At 38.1% G+C, this 22,192-nt stretch overlaps 1 protein-coding gene across 4 annotated transcripts in view; it reads right to left on the reverse strand.

The window, feature by feature from the left end:
* src (v-src avian sarcoma (Schmidt-Ruppin A-2) viral oncogene homolog) overlaps positions 1-22,192 on the reverse strand; it is a 45,853-nt gene that overhangs the window by 19,413 nt on the left and 4,248 nt on the right. The window lies entirely within an intron of this gene.

Genomic DNA, 22,192 nt, shown 5'->3' on the forward strand with positions numbered 1-22,192 from the left:
TTTCTACAGTAGACAGTGTTCCTTTTTACTTAGTATTTTTCAGTGGCCTTTAGATATTTCAACATTCGTCACAGGGCATCCCTTATATAAAAACGATTTTTAAAAAATATCTAAACATGAAATTAATATTATTCAGGAAATTCACTATATGGCCAAAAGTATGTGAACACCTGAACCATCACACCCATATCTAGGCCTTCCCCAAACTGTTGCCACAAAGTCAAAAGCACACAGTTGTCTAGAATGTGTTTTGTATGCTGTAGCTTTAAGATTTCCCTTGACTGACGCTAAGGGACCCAAACATGTTCCAAAATGAGCTCCACATGGTTTGCCAAGGCTGGTGCGGAAAAAATCGATTGGTCTGCACTGAGCCCTGACCTCAACCCCACACCTTCAGGCCTTCTCACTCCCAAATCAGTGGCCAACCTCTCTAATGCTTTTGTGGTTAAATGGGAAATTCCCACAGCTATGTTCAAAAATCTATTGGAAACACTTCCCAAAAGAGTGTAGGCTGTTATAGCAGCAAAGGGGGAGCAGCGTTGGAATGGGATATTTAACAAGCACATATGGGTATGATGGTCAGACATTTATATACTTTTGGCCATACAGTCTAACTTCAGAGAACCTGTAGCTAGTAAGGCCTGTGTTCCTAGATTTTGAACTGTTCAGAACAGATTTTTATAAGGAAAATTGCTGCATGTGTGTCTTTTGCCATTTAATGGGTTACAAAATTTCATCTAACCGACCTTATTTATAAAATGCAATTCACCTTCTCACTGACCGTAGCTGATCGATGCACAATGCACAGTCATTACTGGCTGTCCTAGCTAGCAGAGTGGATGACACAGTCATAACAAACAAGGCTTATACAAGTTTTAGATACTGAAATATGTTCTGAGAGCAGAAAGTGACTGGTCGCCTAAACAGCTTGTGATATTTTCCACCGTGAAAACAACGTTCATTTCAATGAATAACACTCATTATTTTTAAGTCTGGAAAGGAACAAGAATATGCAGAGTTGCTGTATATGACAATACAATAGCAGCCTTCAACAGTCACCTAACTATCATCTACTCCTAGTGACATAAAAGGCAGGTCTTTGTATTTACATTTACAGCATTTGACAGATGCCCTTATCTAGAAAGACTCAAAAACAGTCTTGTAATTACCATCAAAAAACATATCCTCACATGAATAGAAGTAGGTCTTGGATTGTTTTTTATTGCTTAGTGAAGATGTGGGTCTTCATTGTTCATTTGAAGACAGCCAGTGACTCAGCTGTTCGGACATCCATCAGAAGTCCAAAAAAGCCTTGATGCATGTCTTCCTTGTGTCTTGAGGAATGGTGGGTTCAGCTGAGCCGTGCTAGTAGCTCGGAAAGAACGGGGTGCTGAGCAGAGTTTGATAAGCACCATCGGGTAGGTGGGGGCTGATCTGTTTGTTGAACTTTACAAGCAAGTGTTTTAATGGGGTAATGTGGGAGATTGATAAGTAATGCAGCTGCAATCTGGATCAGTTACAGGGGTTGGGTGGTATACAGGGGAATCGCAGCCAGGATTGAGTTGCATTAGTCCAATCTTTAGATGAAAAGAGACTGAACAAGCACCTACTCCAGATCCTCTTGATTTTATAAATGAGAAACCTACAGGACCGAAGCAATATGAGAAGAGAATGATGAGTAGTTAAATGCACTGTTAAATGGCTTTCACCAAGAGTTCTCCAAGGAGGTCACAAGATGTTGATGTGGGGAGGTATCTCCAGGGATATACAGCAGATCAGTTTTTCTGGGATTTAGTTTCAGTTGATGAGCTGCCCTCCATGACGACATGTCTGCCAGACAAGCTGAGATCTGTGCAGAAACATGAGTGTCTAAGGGAGGAGAGGAGAGCAGGATTTGTGTGTCATCAGCATAGCAGTGGCATGAAAAACCAAGTGAGAGAGCAGGCATAGAAGGGAAAGAAGGAGCCAGTTTTGAAAGAAGCCAGTGACCAGATGTTATGGAGTCATTTACAATGGAAGTGATTGAAGGGAGAAGGTCTTAAGAGATATTCTGGAATATTGTGAAAGGGATGGGATTGCTGGAGGAGATAAGTTGCAGCAACTCTTCAGTAGCAAGAGGAGATGAGAGAGGTGTAGGAATGGCAGTAGAAGTGAAATATTGGAAGAACATGTTAATGTTCTCAGCAATTAGGGAGGAAGGTGGTGGAAGATTTTAAATTACTCATGGGTGGTGGTAATAAGGAAAAATGTGAACTTCAGTATATAGTGATGTTTCTGAGACCTACTGCTTTCCACCTGTCCCCTCCAACTTACCACCAGCACCTCACGTGAAATTCAATCCTAGGTACTGCATTGGTTGTAATGTATTTAAATACTAACCCAACTGTAGTTTTCCAGCTTCATTGGAAATTCAGTTGACAATAAATGATGGCTTAGTACATGCATAGAGCATGCGACCTCTACAATGTATGTGAACACTTCTATTCATAATCATTTCGAAGACAGTCCTTGTTTTATTACCTTTTATTGCCAGGGTAGTAAAACAAGTCCACTGGAGGAAAGAAAGACTCCTTTGCTAATTAGTATTCCCTAGTGCCATATGCTCAAAATGAACATAATTCATAGGCTATATATTGCCACTAGAACATTTGCATTTGTGCTTTATTGTGTGAAAAGACGGTACAGCAGCTACAATAAATCCAGTGATGCTGCTGTCCTTAGCTGACTCTGCTGGAGCTGGTCCATATAAACCAGGATCAGCACTGACTAATCGAACATTATCTCATGCAGGAAGAACTTCCAGCCCCAACTACAGCCATCCATTTAGTGCAGTTGTTCTCTATAATCAGTATATTTGACCCTGTTTTTCATGTTCTGTAATGTACCATAGTGGCAGTGGTAGAAACAGCAAAGCGACATGCTGCCACATGGGTATGATTTTCGCAAACACCCTCCACATGATTCATGAGTGAATCATTAGTTTAATCCAGACACAAATGGAAGCCTGATCAATCTCTCACTGTGCACAAATAGATTTGGATGTCAGCAATTTGGGGACAAGTTACACCATGACCTCCACATTCAGGTTTTCAGCCTTGGGCTATGAAAGTGCCAGCCTCAATTAAGATGGTTAGTGGCAGCAGCAGTCATGGTTCATTGAGAGCTTTTGCCTAAATGGCTCATTATGACGAGGTCTAATACTGCACAAAATGTGCTTTTTTAATCCAGTGCTTTTAGGGAACATTAAGAAACAAGAGCTTTTATTCCTCAGTACGCGTCTGATGCATTGTCACAAAATGGCACCCCATCAATGAACGATTTGAGAGTACAGGGGAAAAAATACACCCCTGAAACTTGAACTAGCACCATTTTTCATTTGTCAAATGGTAGAGCCCCCCGTCACATGAAAAGGCTTCCAGGAGACTTTCTCTCTTATCTGTCAGGTGAAGAGATTCCATTCGATCAGACATGCTGAGCTTCATGGCTCCAAGCAGCTGTTTCGGGAGGGAATAATTTGGGGGTTGGTGCATGTTTCCAGTGGGAGGAATTCGGAAATGGGGCATGTTTCTGGAGGGAGGAATTCTGGAGCCAGTGCATGTTTCAAGCTGTATGATTACATCATCTTCTGTGATCCATGCTTGAGAGTTAGTGTGGGGGAGAGACAGCAGAGCAGCTAAAGAAGACTCCTTCAGATTTAGATAGTGTTATGTATTTACTGGCTAGCCTCATAGGCGTAAGTCCTGGTAACTGGGTTTATGTATTAAACAAAAAGGATCTCCTTTCATCCGAGGGGCTTCATCGGTTGGAGCAATGTCTTCATGAAGTCCACTTGCCAAGACTTGCCAGTACTATGAGACATTTTAACTTGACCTGGATGACTTAAAACCTTCACAGACAAATCTTGAGACAATATGTGTCTGTATATAACTATGGAGTGGCACATACATGAATAAAAAAGCCCTTGAAATATTTGCTTATATATATATATATATATATATATATATATATATACACATTAATAAATACACAAACCCACACAATCTGCAGCTTTTTGTATTTAACTTATTCACTATTATATACAAATTTATGTAACAGCTTCTTCTACCATGTCATTATAAGTATTATGTTGCCTAGCAAACTGTGCAAAGCTTTGGGAGAAAGTTAGAGATATCCAATACATTTCCGAGCCTTTTTTTTTTTTTTTTTTAAAGAAAACCTTCAGTTACTTGAGCGGAGGTGGAAAAGTTAACAAAAGACTTAAGTATTGTTTCCTTCAACTGTAGACAAAACAACAATGACGTCAAACTGTTCTGAAACATGAACTCTCTTTAAGGCAGAATAGTGTTTTTTATATCCCTCTGAAGGCCAAGCAAGTTCCAAAAGAGCTTTTCAAAGTGCTGTTTGTTGTAGCCTGATCTAGCTGGAATTGAACAACCCAAACAAGAAATGCCAATGTTCTAGCCCTTACAGAACAGAAATATACTGAGATCTTTTAGGAAAATACTATGCCGTACATTTACCAATATATATCAATATACACTCAATGGCCACTTTAATAGGAACAGCTGTACACCTGCTCGGTCATGCAATTATCCATTCAACTAATCATGTGGCAGAATGTGGGAAAAATCCCAAGAGTGAAAAATGTGATCTCAGTGACCTAAAACATGGCATGGTTGAAACTGCACAACTGAAGATCGGAAAAAGACCAGGTGATGTTATTGCGCCCTTCAGTGAACCTGTGCCCACTGTATCCACAGATTCCTGTTCTTGGCTGACAGGAGTGGAACCTGATGTTGTCTTCTGCAGTTGTAGCCCATAGACATCAACATGTGAACTGCTGTGCATTCTGAGATGCTTTTCTCCTCACCGTGGTTGTACAGAGTGGTTATTGACATTACCGTAGCCTTCCTGTTGCTCAAAACAGTCTGGCCATTCTCCTCTGACCACCCTCATCAGCAAGTTGTTTCTGCCTGCAAAACTGACACTCACTGGATGTTTTTTTTTTTTTCACTATTCTGTGTAAACTCCAGAGACTGATGTGCATGAAAATCCCAGATCATCAGTTTCTGAAATACTCAAACCAGCACATCTGGCACCAACAACCATGACATGGTCAAAGTCACAGAGATCACTTTTTTACTTTCCCTTTTCCAATGTTTTATGTGAACATTAACTGAAGGTGACCTGTATCTGCATGATTTTATGCATTGCACTGCTTCCAAATGATTGGCTGTAAACTGTAAGTAAAAATGTACTATTGGTCCATTGTTCTCCACAGCCCCTTCTACAGCTCCTTTAAACCTGATACATTTTTGTGATACCAATTTGCAATAAAAAAAAAAGCAAAAAATAAGGTTTTCATTTGCTTCACATTTTCTTCTTTTTACTTCCAAATGTCTCTCTCCATATATGCATGTTTTGTAAACAAATTTGAGGATTTTTGTTCTCCATTCAGTCATCAAGTCATGTAGCTTTTATGCTGTGTGCACATGAAGACACGAAAATGGTAGCACTAAGAGAAGTCAAATCGTCAATGCTTTTTTTTTCCCCTAAATATTGCACCCTTTGTATGCAGAGTAATACAAGTATTAGAACTGTTAAAAGTACAGTTAAAGCTAAATTAAAATTTCAGTCAACAATGTCATAGGTAAATAAATTTTCTGTTTCCTCTGGATTAGTAATTATAGAATTAAAGAAAAAAAATGCAGGCATGTTTATATGATTTAAAAAAATAAATATTTATTGTATATTTATATACATTCTGTTTTATCCTGGTCAGGGTCACAATTGATCCTGAGCCTAACCTGCTAACACGGAGAGTGAGACGGGAATTCACCCTGGATGAGACGCCAAGACAGGTTACTTATTAATACACGTATTATATTATATTGTCACACATGCTGTGTTTGACGCCGTTAATGACATAAGGCGAGCTGTTTGGCAGGCCAGCAACTGGAATATGCACACATTACCAGACTGAAAAGGACTCAAACTTTAAAAGGCATTCAAGTTTTTCAAGGTCTTTGCCATGATAAATGTGGTTCTAGTGTTACTGCTGGTCGGGGCCTTCTTTAATTACATCCTACTCACTCAAGCTGTTTATCACTCAGACACACAAAGAAAAGCTCTCAGAGCAGGTACAAAACCTGCAGCCTTCAGTAAGTGAAAAACAAAACCACCATTTTGACTCCATTAGTCTGACTGCCACCGTGTGCTTGTGACATTTTGAGAAGAGCACAACACTATCACACAAGGTACAAGGCTGCTGGAGATAGCCATCTTGCTTCGCTTGCATTTGCATTGATTCCACATTGAATCTGTCACTAGTACGGGATAAGTTGCTGTAGAACAATTTGTTCAGCTGTCGTTGAGTCAAAAAAAAAAAAACAAAACGTGCAGGAACATGTTTGAATCTCACATGTGGTCAAAATCTAACTGCAGCATCTGACAAGGGCCACTGTAATGAGCCTTATGTCATATTATACACTTTAGCCCACATGCTTAGCCATCAACTTGACACATATTAAGGTCAAGCTAGTAAGGCCGACAACTTATATGATAATGATTTGATGTGAGAAAACCAAATTTATGAGGCATCAGATCTGGGCTTCCTTGAACAATCTAAAGGGTTTTAGCAGTTAAAAGCAGTTAAAACCAAGTACTATTCAGACAGGATAAGATTTCCAGACATGTCTGTTAAGTAATGTTGCCAGACAACGTCTATAATTATTATGTCTGATTTGCGCAGAATTTCCAAACTATAGAGATGGACGTGTCTTCAAAATGTATGTATTGTGATCACGCCAAAAAAAATAAAAGCAGGAAATACAGTATAAGACATTATTATAGGGTTATTATGAACTGCCATGAACTATTAAGTACCACATTTACAAGTCATACTGTAATCCTAAACAAATACATCTTTAATGCCAGTTAATTGCCCTCATGAGCGGCTGTCATTGGGAGTATGTCAGCGCAAGCTGAGCTTGATCAATATAGCAAGCTAAATGGGCATAAAATGTATGTATGCTATACCTATGCTAAGATACCCATAACATATCTAAAGCCACTAGAAGTGTCCGTCCTCCAAGTCCTTTTGAACTGTGTCTATTTTTCGTTCTTCAGAATTTCAAACTTGGCCAATACTTGGTTTCTGTTTGGTTTCGGCAAAGGACAACAGAATAGAGAGATTACTGGAATGTCTTCATACTTAAAACACTTTTCCCACAGGAGATGATGGAATCTTTCAGACAGGACATATATTGTTGTTGTTCTTCTTCTTCTTTTGGCTGCTCCCGTTAGGGGCTGTCACAGCGGATCATTGGTCCACATATTTGATTTGGCACAGTTTTTACGCCGGATGCCCTTCCTGACGCAACCCTCCCCAATTTTATCCGGGATTGGGACCGGCACTGGGAGTGCTCTGTCGTGTGGCGCCAAGGCCTAACCACTAGTCCTCCAGGGACCCAGAGAGGATATATATTATTTTATGTTATTTCTATTGGTAATGTTATAGAAGGTAACATACAGCAGAATCTTTCCAGACATGTTTGTAAAATTTACTGATGGTACGGATTCAGACTGGATGAATGCATCCATCCTGAATAGGTTTACTTTCCTGCATTAGCTTTTATCTTGGTATGCTAGCTGTAATTTATTGAAATAAAACTACCAATAACCATGGTAGTTCCATGGTTAGCATTTCTGCCTCATGGCTCCAGGGCACCTGAGTTACCATCTGTGGCATTTCACATGGTCTTCCCATGTTCGCATAGTTTTCCTCCAGGTTCTCCGGTTTCTTCCTACTGTCCAAAAACACGCAGGTAGGCAGACTAGCTATGATAAATTGCCCCTAGGTGTGAATGAATGTGTGAATGCGTGTGTGCATGGTGCCCTGTGATAGACTAGCATCGCATCCGGGGTGAATTTTCTCATTGTTGCTGGGATAGACTCTGGATTCATTGGGACATTGGCCAGCATAAAGAGCTTACTGAAGATGAATGAATGAGTGAAAGTAGGCGGCTTTCATCCCATGCCATTACAGTCACAGTCTAATTCAAATGCTTGCTCTAGCAAGATTATCCAGCATTTAATTCTCTAATCGCATTCAACTGTCATAGTCACATTCCATCTGTGGTCCGCCAAATAACATTTTTGATACAAGCTCTTGGGTTATAGCAATATGCCAATCATTGCATATATTGCATATTGACAGCCAAAGACATTATGACATGAGCAATATAAACATTTATACATGAAAAGGAAATTGTGTAAATACTAATAAGTGTTTAAGTTATTGAATTCATCAGAATTGCATATTTAGAGAGAATTACATTGGCATGGACTTTTATAAAAGCAGAACAAATAGTAATATGCAACATGATCCTGCTTCATCTACACTCTTTCTAACAGCACCTATACACAAAGCACTGTAAACAGAAGACTCCACTGTTGACAAAGTTAGTTTGTCCAACGCCCACACACTGTGAGCACTTTTGCAATTTGAATGTGAGGTACCGTTTAGTCAATTATTAAACCAAGGCTGAGTGAGGAAAGGCATAATACCAAAACCAATCTCCCAAATAAAGCTGGCTTGTCTTCATTTCTGAGTAGTCTATTATATGGTATCAGAAGGAATAGAAATTCCAATGATTTGCAGAGCAATTCTGACACATAATACAGTTCCATCATCCATCTTAGAAAAAGAACATCACTCCGCTTTTGGTGTACCAAAGGTAAACACCTCTACACAGTGCTGACTACAATCCTATCTGTATTCACGGCCCAAAGCTTGGCCTTTTGATCAACAAGGATCACTGCGACAGGAGGTGCAGGAGTCAATATTTACTCCAACAGAAGCAGGTCAGGGTGTTGCCATGGACGAGTCACTGCATTCCTGAAACCAAGCACTTTCTGTTCTTTATGAGAACGAGGTAGAATAACAGTAAAACACTCCGTGATGAGGACTTAGAGAGATATGGGTCAGCACCCTACATTCATGGTTCATTGCATTAGTAGGATTATGAAGACTGATAGTCTGTTGCTTTCTCTATTACATGTGTTTTCTTTTTCCAAAGGATGTTTAAAACATCCCCACGCAGTCGTAAGTTGAATGGTCAACAGCTGTAAGCTCTTGAACTTACAAGCCAGCATTCCATAATGCAAATTACAGCATGCTAAAATTCTCAAACAAACAACAAAAGAGAATGCAACATGTTCCGACTCCTCATATTTGGTTTCTATGACTTCTGAGAGAAATAATCAGAAAAAACGGTATGGGCCGTGGTTAACGGCTGTTCTTCAGGGACATTATTCCGTAAACTTGGGTCAATGACACATGAAATAATTAGAGTTTATTAAAATCACTTGGGCCACTTGCTATAGCAATCCCATGAGGAGATACTTTTCTGTTCTTCCCCACATGTTTCATCTAGCGGTCCCTGGCCCTCCAAGAGCACATCTGCATGCAAATGAATGTAAATTTCAATCACTCATTAGACACAAGCTTGTTTCTTACCCTTAGAGTGGAAATCTCTTCAGAGCTCAAGAACAGCCTTGCATTGCTATCAGCAGCATAACTGCAAGATTGTAGGTTCCTTTTCTGTCAGTCATCTTTTTTTCCAGCAATAATCAAAATTCCAAAATTTGACCAGAATGTCTGAGTAATGTTAAGATGCAAGACGTTCAACAAATATAAATAAGACACAGTTTGATTATAGGCAAGGGATTAATAAGATAATATAGAACTTAGCCTAATCAGGAATTAACCTTAATCTATTTCAAAGTTCTGAAATCCTGGTAAATGTACTGGAATAAATTATGGAATGGACTTCATGCCTAGACAGGAAAATGTCTGGGTAGTACACATCACAGCGTGACAGGACATCTGTTTTATAGCAGCCAGCTAATGACAACACAGACACCATCACAAGAATGAAGTGAATGGATGCAGACGATTGGGACAATGTCAAATAGAAAGGAGGTTTGGTTGTATCTGTGGACTATTGTATGCTTTGGATGAATTCAAGCATCATCATTTTCTTGATTATTACACAAATCAAGAAGGAAACTCTGGAAGGCTGGTGTTGCATTTTGCATTTCAGGTTTCCAATTTGAAATCAGCATGGTGCAAAGTAAATACAGTGCTAATAATTTCAGTGCAACCTTTAAAGGACCTTGGAACCCAGCATGATTTTAGTGCTTTGTTTGGCGAGTGTCCTGCTGTCACTGTGGGGAAAAAAGGGGGATGTGGACTTATGATTCATGTCTACCAAAAGAGTCACTCACCACACCAGCTGGCTGACTGTCTATTATACTGAGAAACTGTGGAAATGCAAGGCTTCAGAAAAAAAACCCTCAAAACAAACTTTACAGAGACATAGAACAAATAGTTGTCATTAAGCATTTACATGTATGGTCAGTTTTTCCCATTCTCAAGAGTATTTTTCTTCCAATCAATGGTTTATCTTAAAAAACACAAGTGCAGTAAGTAAATAATAAAGGTGTGAAAAGAAATCATTTTTAGTATCTTGATTCTCTCTTTCAATAATTGTTCATTGATGCACATATCTACATAATTTTTGATGATTTAAAAAAAAAAACCGAACAAAATGAGACCCAAACCCTCCACTTTGAAAGCGACTGCATGGGCACAATGTGGATTTTATGAATTACAAAGACAAAAATAACTGGACAAAAGGCATGCTGTGTGCATGCTCTGTCATGCCAACGTAAATTATTTCGAGAATGCAATTAACACGTGAATTCACTTTGCACGTTTCTGTCTGGAGTTGGAGGAAAAATGATCTTGTGCTGTTTAGGCTCAACAGAGAATCCTCGAATATGTGACAAAACTTTTACGTACTTCAGAAATGAATTAGAAAGTCAATCATAATTAATACCATTATTATTATTATTATTTTTATAGGAGAAGTGATATACTGCAGTTGGTTCCTTTTTAACTGGAAGGCACTGTTACTTTGCAATACACTTAAATCCCTACCACCACCATCATCTGTAAACAATCATACTACCACTGTTCTTCTCCTTCATCTAAATATGGTAATGGTGTATTCAACGAGCAATGATCTGTGGTCATGCGTTTTGGGGGATGAGTCGAGAAACGACAGAACAGAAGGGGGAGTGTGTGTGTGGGTGTTAGATAAACCCTAAGGTTTTCCTCTTTTCTATTTTCAAGTTTACTCATTACTGAATGGCCTTAAAGATTTCCCAGGGGCAAGAGGGGAAAAACAAAACAAAACAGAAACAAGAACTACTCAATTCCATTACAGCCAAATAGGACTATAAGCTGTAAATGCTTAAATGTACAAGAAATGTCAAACTGCAGAACATTTTACCTTTGTGGGATACAAATGCTGTTGGTAGTAAAGATGTAACTAAGATAGCTGACAACAGTTATTGATGAAATAAAATAGCCTCTTAGATACACAAGTATCAGGAGCTGTGTTACAGCTTCATTAGTCTTAACTATTCTAAACCTCCAACTGGCCTCAAAATTACAGCCTAGCTCTGCGTATGTGTGTGCCAGGTGGACTGAGATGGTGAGTGACTCATCCCCGTCCCATCTTAGGAATGCATAGCTCACTGAAAGGACGAGTCTGGACATCTCACTCACTCACACACACACCCAGAGCAGCTGATATGCTAGTGTGCTAAGTCACACTACAAACACTGAAACACAAACCCTACAATTTGATTAAGAACCTAAACAGCTGAGTGTTAACACACATGAACAGGTTACAATCTAATGCATTCTCACACATCATCATTCCAAATCCTGAACTGAGCCAAAGTGCATGAGTGTTCACACACAAGGTGAGAATCAGCTGGCTAGTGTTTAGTCTCAAGGCAACACTGTATAGTTTAGAAATTTAATTTCATACTACTGGAATTAAATTTGCACATGAGCAGTTCATTGTGCAAAAACATAGAATGTATTGAGTTTTCATTTTAACCTGCTAAGACATGACACATCTCTTTGGCTAATATCATACACAGTATTTTAGGCATTTAGGGCCATATTCGAGTTGGTGACTTGAGTTCAAAAGTTATGTCAGTATTTATGCAGGGAAAGCTCTCCATATTCAGAGTCAGGTTATGCACATTTTTCTGGGCAGATTTGATCTGAGCAGCCATTCAGATTACTGCTTCAATTTAACAAATGGTTTCCATCTGCAATAATCAGCAGCTTATAAAATAGCACGTGATCCAGCACATTCTATTATTTGCTTTTCATTTTTATATAGTGCGCTAACCGTTATATGTATGTACCACTTAATAAAGCCATGAGATGCATGTGTGGATTGTAGGCTATTTTATTGCTCTTAAAATGAGCTATTTTAAGTTGCTGAATTAATAAAATAATACCAATGTTTTGGTTAATGTGATGTGAATTCCTATAAAGAAACATGCTCATGGTTTGAAGGATAAGCTGACCGAGCAGTCCTCTGCCATATTTACAGCTAAAAAAAAACACTTTTTACTGAATTTAAAAGAGAAATAATACTATCAGCCTGACTAATTAACAGTGTCATATTTAAGTATTTAATATAGGCCTCAAATAGCATTCCATAATTTTTGCATTTACAGCCCCAAAAAATTGTTTAATCAATGTATGTTGTGGCTACATTAAACTGTCATGTGCGATGTCGGATTGAACAAGGAGCAGTATTAAGTCCGAGGTTGTAATCCCATGTACCTGAGACATGCCGCTCTTTTTCAGCAAACTGCACCTCATACAAATCCTGTGCAACTGTCCATGTAGTGCTGAAGTCCATAGTTGCCTGAATACCAATGTCTGCAATTTCCGTATCAAGTCCTGACTATGTGTGTAACTCATCTCTGAATACAGGCCAAAGTGCTTATGGTATCAATGTTCAAGACAGTTATAGATGTGTGCAAACCAGAACAGTATGATAGGGATGCAAAACACTTAAATCAACTTATGCTAAATAATACGGTAGTGTTATCGTGTCTTTAATTACCAGAGGACATCTGTAATAATTATGATTATGACTGACTGGCAGAGGAAAAGAGAATTTGGTATAATTACAGTGAAGTGTATACATGTTGTACGCATTACACTCTAAAAAAAAAAAAAAAAAGTCCCATGAGTAATCTGCTCCTTCCTTATGAATCAAAGTGGCCTGATTCATAAGGAATATGTATGTTGCTGTATTTGTTATCTATGCTGCAGGGAATATGATACATGTTCCATCTAAAGTCCTATCAGGATTGGACTAGTGTTACGTGGGGTGGTGGGGTAATGTAATTATTACCTGTGTGAATCTAGAATTTTAGTCCTGTCTGGATCTGTCAAGTCAGTAATATTTTACTGACTGTGAGTGCATGCATCTGGAAAGATTACGCCATATTTTACCTTCTATAAATGACCCATGTAGTATAAGTCCCATCTGAATTGTTTCCATTTCTTTCCTTCAATCCAGAAGATTCAGTTATATCCTCTAGGAAAAGAGGTTTTGCTCTTCTTCATGCCTCTGCCACTAGGTGGAGGAGGCATTACGTTTTCGGGTTGTGCATGCGTACGAGCCTTTATCCATCAGATAAGCGTTCGTGAGCATGCTATCTCAAGAACGAGTGCTTGAATGTTTGCAGGATTTACATTGAATTGTCACTGTAACCAGCAGATGAAATGATTAGATTTTGGAATTGATCCAAACAGGGTCAAGGTCACTGCAAGGTCAAATATCTGAAATAGTTTTCCTTGCTTCCTGTTTGAAGTGTATTTTAACGTATTTCAGCTAACATATTAGTAACAAGAAAGCAGTTTTTTTTCTGTGGTGTCCCACCAAAACCAAAACAAAACCAGAGTTTAAAATGCAAGACAATAAAATATATTTAAAAGGATTTCTAAGAGAAGTGACACTTCCAGAGGGCTTTAGCTTACAGCCTCCAGACAAGTTAATGGTGATGTGACCTACTACTGATCAAGAACAACTTGCACAGGCTCACAAGCCCTAAAACAACTTCTTATAACCTCTTATAACTTATAACTTCTTACTGTCAAAACAATCAGTTTGTATTAAATTGCAGTGTCTGTAAATCTTAATGTAATATAAAGTGGATAATATTTTTTTAGCATGACAATTACGAGCACATCATGAAGACAGTTCTATCTCTGTGATTTATACAGAGATCACTTATCCTTTGCGAATCAATCTTAATTACTACACATGTCCTCCGGCAACATTACTTACCAGAGATTTACGGAAATCTTATCCCGTCTGAATAGTACGTAAGATTATTATGAACTAGGTGAAAGTTCCTTGAAATACTCATAATTTAATCAGTGCAAACTGACCGCACTGACCTTTACTATAAATGCTAGCTGTAAGTTTCCTGTCCATGCAAGTTAAGGCAGAATAATTAGGTTACATGCACATAACATTTATGTAGGCTATACTTGTGCTAGGAACATTTATTTATCAGGCTCACATTTGTAAACCTGTACAAAGGCAAGTTTGGGTAAAGAGGACAGCCAGAACTACTGGTCGTAACTTTATTATGACTTTGTAGGTTGTGTCAACATGCAAGGAACTTGTTGAGTCAAAATCAACAGCAAAATGACGAGCACACACAGTGACACAAATCCTCCTCCTGACATTGGAGTAATCAGTCATGGCATTCAAACCGAAGTACAACACAAATGGTGTATCAGCATAAAGGTCAGCCATCAAGCAGGAGCCAGCAGCCAAACACCCAAATCACAAGGTTGTCCCTTGTAATGTACGGTGTCACACATAGTCATCAAACTGACTCACACCCTCTAGATTTCCATACCAGTGTGTAGGCTGGCGACAAAAGCAGAGTTCTGATTTCCATCATTGTTCTGGCTGATATTTCAATATACAAATGACTTCCTCCAAATTCATGGTTCTGCTAGCACATTCTCTCTCACACAATAAATCTAATGGTTCCATGGACAATACACATTTGTTTATACTGCTTGAAGCTTTGAAGCAAAAAAAAAAAAAAAAAAAAAGGGGGTGTAGCTATTGGATTTTTATGACATTCATTTATTATTATATACAATATGCTGCACATCACCACATTGCCTAGTACTAGTTCAGTTTTGGATTTTTGGTAATGTTAGAAGAAAAAAAGAAGAATTTTAGAGACTTTTTGGAACTCACTTTTGGAAGTGATATATGGAGAACATTCGGACTGTTCTGCCCCAGTCACTTTGATGTCAGACATGTCATGTTGGTATTACTTCAACCTGTATACATTGAGAACTATATTAAGTTGTTCATGCACCCGTTTTATGCCGTTTTGTTGACTTCATTCACTGGAATACTTGGTTCAGGTTGACATACTAAAGACAGCCTTTATTGTCACAATATTTACGTACAGTAATGTGAAAACCCCCAGCTAGAGTCAGCCATGTTACGGTGCCCTTGGAGCATGAAAGTTAGATATTTTTAAATAATGTTCCTAATATCAGATTCCTGTCATTTCAAAATGTGTTTTATTGGTGCTGTTCTAATTATACTTTAATATTCATATAACACTATTTACACTAAGACACAGGCATTTGCATTTTGGTTTACAGACTTTTCACCCACAACTGGATACATGCCTTGTCTAACTATTTCATTACATACTTTTAAATACTGTTAAAATGCTATTATGAAATTTTTTTAGCACTAGTTCTGTTGAATGAACATTCTGTTTCACTCTACATTTACACAGACTAGCTAGATATCTAGATAAACAAAATATTAGGATACTTTGCCTTATTTTATTATCTTCAGTAAAATTATATAAGTAAGGAATAAACCATTATGGGACATGCTGTCATAGGTGTCAATGACATGGTGGTGTGTTTCCAATAACAGCATACCCTGAAGTGTTTTATTCCGTTTATACCACAGCAATTTGCCAATGATTAAAATCTTTAATTGTAATTTTTATCCATTTATAGTGGTATGAGATTAGAGTTAGTTCATGTTATCACCTACATTATAGCAGCTAGAAACTGATAAGCCTTTCTTTTAATAAGTTAATAATACAAAAATATGCAGACTCTCATGTTTCTGTGAAACTGGAAAGTGCAAGCTCCACTGTCTTGAAGAATTTCCAGTGCCAGAAAACTTACTGATTGTTACAAAGTGCTGATACTAGAGACTACTAGCATAAATGTTAAATAAACATCTCCTTATAAAAAGCTTACCATATCAATGAGTATACATTGTTACTATAGGAACCTAAATGCATTAAAACTAGTGCATGAATATAAACTTATGATTTGACTAGTGCATGAATATAAACCTATGATAAACTTATGATTACAGCCACACTACTGTCAAAGCTGCTGTTATAGAAAATTAATCAACACGTTCTGACCAATCTAATTCAGGTCAAATCTAATCAAGTCAATGTGAATCTAATTCAGCAGTGCTGTCGTGTAATATACTATATAATGATAATAATTTTGTTGTTAGAAGGACTGCTACCAGAGCACTGATTGGGTATATTATTTCTACAGGAGACAAATTAACCAAAACATGGGCACAATTTTATGAATTAGAGAACCCTAGATAAAAATTGATTGACAGCATGAATAAACTAATTTGTGTGTATGTTTTTGTGACCTTGATTTTGTATTTCATGGCCAAGTTTATGTAAATCATGTGCACAATTTAGTACAATACACAATTATTTAATATAAAAAAAGGCCTCTCCAGTGCTACATGGTCATTTTCTGAATTCCTGTTTATACCGAAAAGCTGGAAATCCATGGAGAGAGTAAAAAAAAACATGACAAATGCACTGGTTTATATTAATAATACAATTAATATTAATAGGATTATGAAATGAGAAGGACCTAACTAGTGTATGAGGCATTAAAGCTTGAAGCTCTGAGAGGACAAATAGACTGAAAGTGGTCTCACAACAAGAAACTAGAGATACTAGAAACTAGAAACTAGAGAAACTTTAGAAACTAGTTCTGACGGATATGAAAATATACATAAACAATCACTCAAACCTCTACTCTGTAGCCACAACAATGAATGCGACGGAATGAATGCAGCTGAATGCAGAATTTTACCCCCAATGCAAATCACGTAAAGACCGTAGCTTCATCTGGAGCTAAGCTTAGAACTATAACAGTATGACATAATAATGACCGTTTCTGATGATGTTCGATAAAAAATGAAGAAGGTGAATTTTGAGAAATGATGCATGTTTAACAGTGGACAAAAGTCAGAAACTGAATTATGAAGAATGATAGTGTTATATTTAGCTTCTATTCAATTAACGTCTTGCTCCAGAATCATCAGCTTCTCATGGGTTTTGGCAAACAAGATATGACATTTATAAAATAGAAGTCATTTACATACACTAGTTTTTATCCACCAAAACTCTAGCCTAAACAGCTACAAATGGAAATGAGAGGTATTTACTGAAAACGAATATTTCCTAACCTATTCATTTACTAGTTTAGAGCAGCAAGTGTCTGGTCTAGAATTTCAGCCCATACATATTCTACATTGAAAAAATAATAAGACTATAAATTGGCCCCCAGTCTCACACACACACACACACACACACACACACACACACTGTCATCATCAATCATGAATTCCAAAGAAGTGAATACACTAACTGGCTCTCCATAACAATATGGCCTTGACATTGAGCTAATCTAACACCCAAGCCCTTTTAGACAAAACAATGTATAAAAACATGAGTTAAACCGTTTAACTGTGAATTTATTACAAGTTATTTGATATCATATGAGGAAGAAGCCACAAGTCCTAAGGACCTCTTAGTGCACAAGGACTTCTTCAGGGAGCTAGATATCTATACTTATACAACAAGGGAAAAAAAAAAGGTTTCTGTCACACTAAATCTCAGCTTGCTCCTTTTTTATGTCACCCAAGTGCAGGAGAAGTGGGGAAAAAATCTGAGGAGAAAGAAAGGAGAGAACAGAGGAGGAATTGAGAAGAGATGTACAGCTTCTGTGGCTTCTCTCTTCTCCCGAGCTGACAGGAAGTGAACCTAACTCTGCGAGGACAGAGTCACTCTGTGTTCCTCGCCATGAACTCTCACATCACATCTTCCATTCTAATGGCCCGAACATGTGTATACATGCAGGGTATCAGATCTCTGGGTGGTTAGCCACATCGTCCTTCTCACCTCTTTCTCACCTCTTGAAACTTTTTTTTATTTTAATTAATTAAAACAATTTCTTATCCTGAAAAGACAACGATGTTTACTCTACCAACTGACAAGTCGATCGTGTCGCTTGAAGTTTGTCTCTTGTGGGCGTGTCTGATTAGTTCTATTGAGAAATGGTAGTAGTCACAATGTAAATGTTTCTGAAGCTAACACAATTAACACACAAATTAAATAATGCACCTCAGTGGGAAAATTGGCTGTTTGATTTACACGTCATTTGCTCAGCTTTGTTCTAGCTTCGCTCTCAGATTAAGCTAACTGAATACACTTGCTCAAGGGCCCAGCAGTCAAAATCCCTCCAGTCACTGGTATTGAGCTAGCACTGCCCTCCTTCCCAAGCTCTAAAAGCTAGCTCTGCCACAAAAACTGGTGGCATTTTCCCAGTTAGCTGTGTCCTTGAAAATCTCACTGAGCTAATTAGGACCATAAGTGGGCCAGTGTGACAGAAAATGATGAGGCAGTTACATATACTGCCAGGAGTGAACTGTGTGCACCACAAAATACACAAGCTCTTTGGAACTGAGGACTGATTTGGACTGAAGAATCTCTCTCCTAGTGGTTTAAAATGCTTTTGAAATGCATGGTTCATGGATTAGAGCACTACATGCCTCTTGTGATAGTTAAAGGCTCTGTTTGGGCACATCAGGGACTCACGTACAAGGTGTTCATTTTGTAGTCAGAGAAGATGTCATTCAGAGACAACTGACAAAACCAGAGCTGTGACGATACAAAATGTGGGCGTCATTATTAAACATATACACATACGTATACTGAAGACATTTGGGGTTCGAGATCAAAAGATGAATATGAGATGATAGATCAGAATTTCAGCTTTCATTTCCTGATATTTACATCTAGACGTGTTAAATACCTTGGATCATTGCACCTTTGATGGCAGACCACCCAATTTGTACGTGATCAAAAGTATTGGAACAGATAGTCTTAAAGTAAATAACACTTAATATTTGGTTGCATATCCCTTGCTTGCAATAGCTGCATCAAGCCATTGACAGTGACCCACTGACAACATCAAACTGTTGCATTCTTCTTTTGTGATGCTTTTCCAGGCTTGTACCGCAGTTTCTTTTAGTTATTGTTTGTTCTGCGGGATTTCAGTCTCCTCTTCATGAGGTGAAACGCATGCCCAATGGGTTAAGGTCTGGTGATTGATTGGCCCGTCTAAAATCTTCCACATTTTTCCCTTCATTTTCCCTTTTGATGTGTTGGTTGGACGCATTTCTCTGTAAATTGTCCAACAGAATGTTTCTGTAGACTTCTGAATTCATTCTGCTGCTACCATCATGAGTTACATCATCAATAAAGATTAGTGAGCCCGTTCCAAAAACAAGCCATGACACTACCTCCACCGTGCTTGATCCATGAGCTCATATGTTTTGGATCATGAGCAGATCTTTTCTTTCTCCACAATCTGGCCTTTCCATCACTTTGGTAGAGGTTAATCTCGGTTCCAGAACTTTTGTGGATCATCTCCGTATTTCTTTGCGCATTCCAACCTGGTCTTCTGACACCCAATTTTCAAGTGATGAACAGGCTGCAGTTTGGGTGAGCCTGCGCCCATGATAGCCTCAGATAGCCTCAGATTCCTGTTCTTGGCTGACAGGAGTGGAACCCAATGTGGTCTTCTGCTGTAGCCCATCCACCTCAAGGTTCGATGTTTTGTGCATGCTGAGATACTGTCCTGCTCACCACAATTATAAAGAGTTACTATAACCTTCCGGGCAGCTTGAACCAATCTAGCCATTTTCCCCTGACCTCTCTTATCAACAAGGCATTTCCACCCACAGAACTGTCACTCACTCAATGTTCGCACCATTGTGTTTAAACTCTAGAGACTGTTGCATGTAAAATTCCCAGGAGATCAGCAGTTTCTGAAGTACTCAAACCAGCCCTTTTGGTACCAACATCCATGCCATGATCAAAGTCACAGAGATCACACTTTTTCTTCATTCTGATGTTCGATGTGAACAATAACTGAAGCTCTTAGCCTCTATCTGCATGATTTTATGCATTGCGCTGCTGCCACATGATTAGCTGATTAGACAACTGCATAAATGTGCAGGTGTACAGCTGTTCCTATTAAAATGGACAGTGAGTGTATGTATGTATGTATGTATGTATATATTTATATATATATATATATATATATATATATATATATATATATATACATACATATATACACATACATACAGATAGATAGATAGATAGATAGATAGATAAGCTGAAAGACAAAAAAAAAGCGCTGCATATACCACAGTAGTTTCATTTGCTTCCAGTCAGCAAAGCAGCAATAGTGAAGTGAAGGAGGCTGTAGTATGATTTAAGGTGAGTCTAGAGGGAGGGGGTTGTGAATTTTTTTGGGGAGTCACAGCCAGACACAAAATAAATAAGAACCACTGGAGTAAGGAACTGGAGTAAAGATCAGGTAGACGGTTATAGATGGAAATGCAATTTAATCGGTAATTTGCAAAAGTCAGTGGTGAGGTAACCATCCAATCATACATCGTGACTAACCATGACACCGTAACAAACCTACTGTAATCTTGAAACATGTGGGCAGATGTGACTCATTCTAAGATGACTGACGTTAAATCAGTAACTGTGTACAAGTGATGATAAATGTCCTAGGAAATGATTTCCTAAAAGGAATGGGAAACCTGTGAAATAATAATTTGGTACTGATAACTGATAATGGAAAATTTATCACGGAAAATAACTGAAAATGCATAATAACAGCAAAAAGAAATTAAAATAGGGCCTTCATCTGAAAATCTACTGATCAAATTGTTCTTAATAAACAAGTAATGTTTGCATAAGAATGCAGAAGTTTTTTGAAGTATATAAAACAACCAATAAAGCAGTTTATCAGGATATTAAGAGCATTAAGAGGTTCAGACTTTTAAATTTTACCCTTTTTATTATGAATAAAAAAATAAAACCACCACATTTCCCTGTCTGAGGTCACCTACACTGGCAATAACTCTGACTCTAGTTTAGAGCCAAAAATAGTGACTTATACAACTCATGCACCACTATAAATTTCTCTGTCACTGACTACTTTCCCTTGAAAATTATATGGAAACATAGGCCAATCTACATTTTCACCACAATGGCAATAGCACTACCCTCACGTAATGCGCAGTTATGTGTTGAAGATCTACAACTACACAAAATGCAAGATAACTTTGTTAATGAACAAAGTAAACAGCTCCATGCTCTACAAGTTTTGAGCCTTTAGTTCATTTGGTCACAGAGTCTGTTTAATAAACTCATCTCAAGTTCCCAGTAGGACTTGAGGCTCTTGTTTCCTTTCATGATCTCCCTCATACACATCTAAAGATGAAGCCACTTTTATCCACTTGCCAGATATCCAACAAATTTGGGGAAACAGCAGAGCCATTGATGGGGTGGCCTAGTGTATCCATGGACAGAGAGTTTCAGTGTATTTCAGACAAAGGCTCCTAAATTGGCATGCTCCCAAATTAACAGGAATCTTGCCTTCAAGAGCTGATTTTCCAGTGATCTCATTCGAGGCTGGCGTAAAAGTGCATAGCTTTCACTCTGAGGCATTCACAGAATTCCAAGAGGCAGTAAGCTCACTTAATTGGCTCTTCGCTCCCTTTTCCAAAGGTCTATACTGGAGTGATAAAAAGGGCTAATGAAGGACCATTAATTTAGTTTCAAAAACACATATAAGTGGTTTCCACGAGTGGTCAATGTGCCGGAAAAGAAAGATGCCTGTGGCAATATGGCATAGCTTTCATTCTGTAATAGGTTTAAAAAAAAATGTAGATTAGAAACAATGCATTTTAATCATCAAATATCCTTTTTACTTAAACTCTTTCTAAAGTATGCTGAACTTGAGTGGTTTACTTTTAAAGGGTTGCATGTTATGTGATAAGAGGACAGATATGACACACATCTGTGCTCATTCTTTACAACC

Source organism: Pangasianodon hypophthalmus, chromosome 16, assembly GCF_027358585.1.
Source record: "Pangasianodon hypophthalmus isolate fPanHyp1 chromosome 16, fPanHyp1.pri, whole genome shotgun sequence".
Classification (NCBI taxonomy): domain Eukaryota; kingdom Metazoa; phylum Chordata; class Actinopteri; order Siluriformes; family Pangasiidae; genus Pangasianodon; species Pangasianodon hypophthalmus.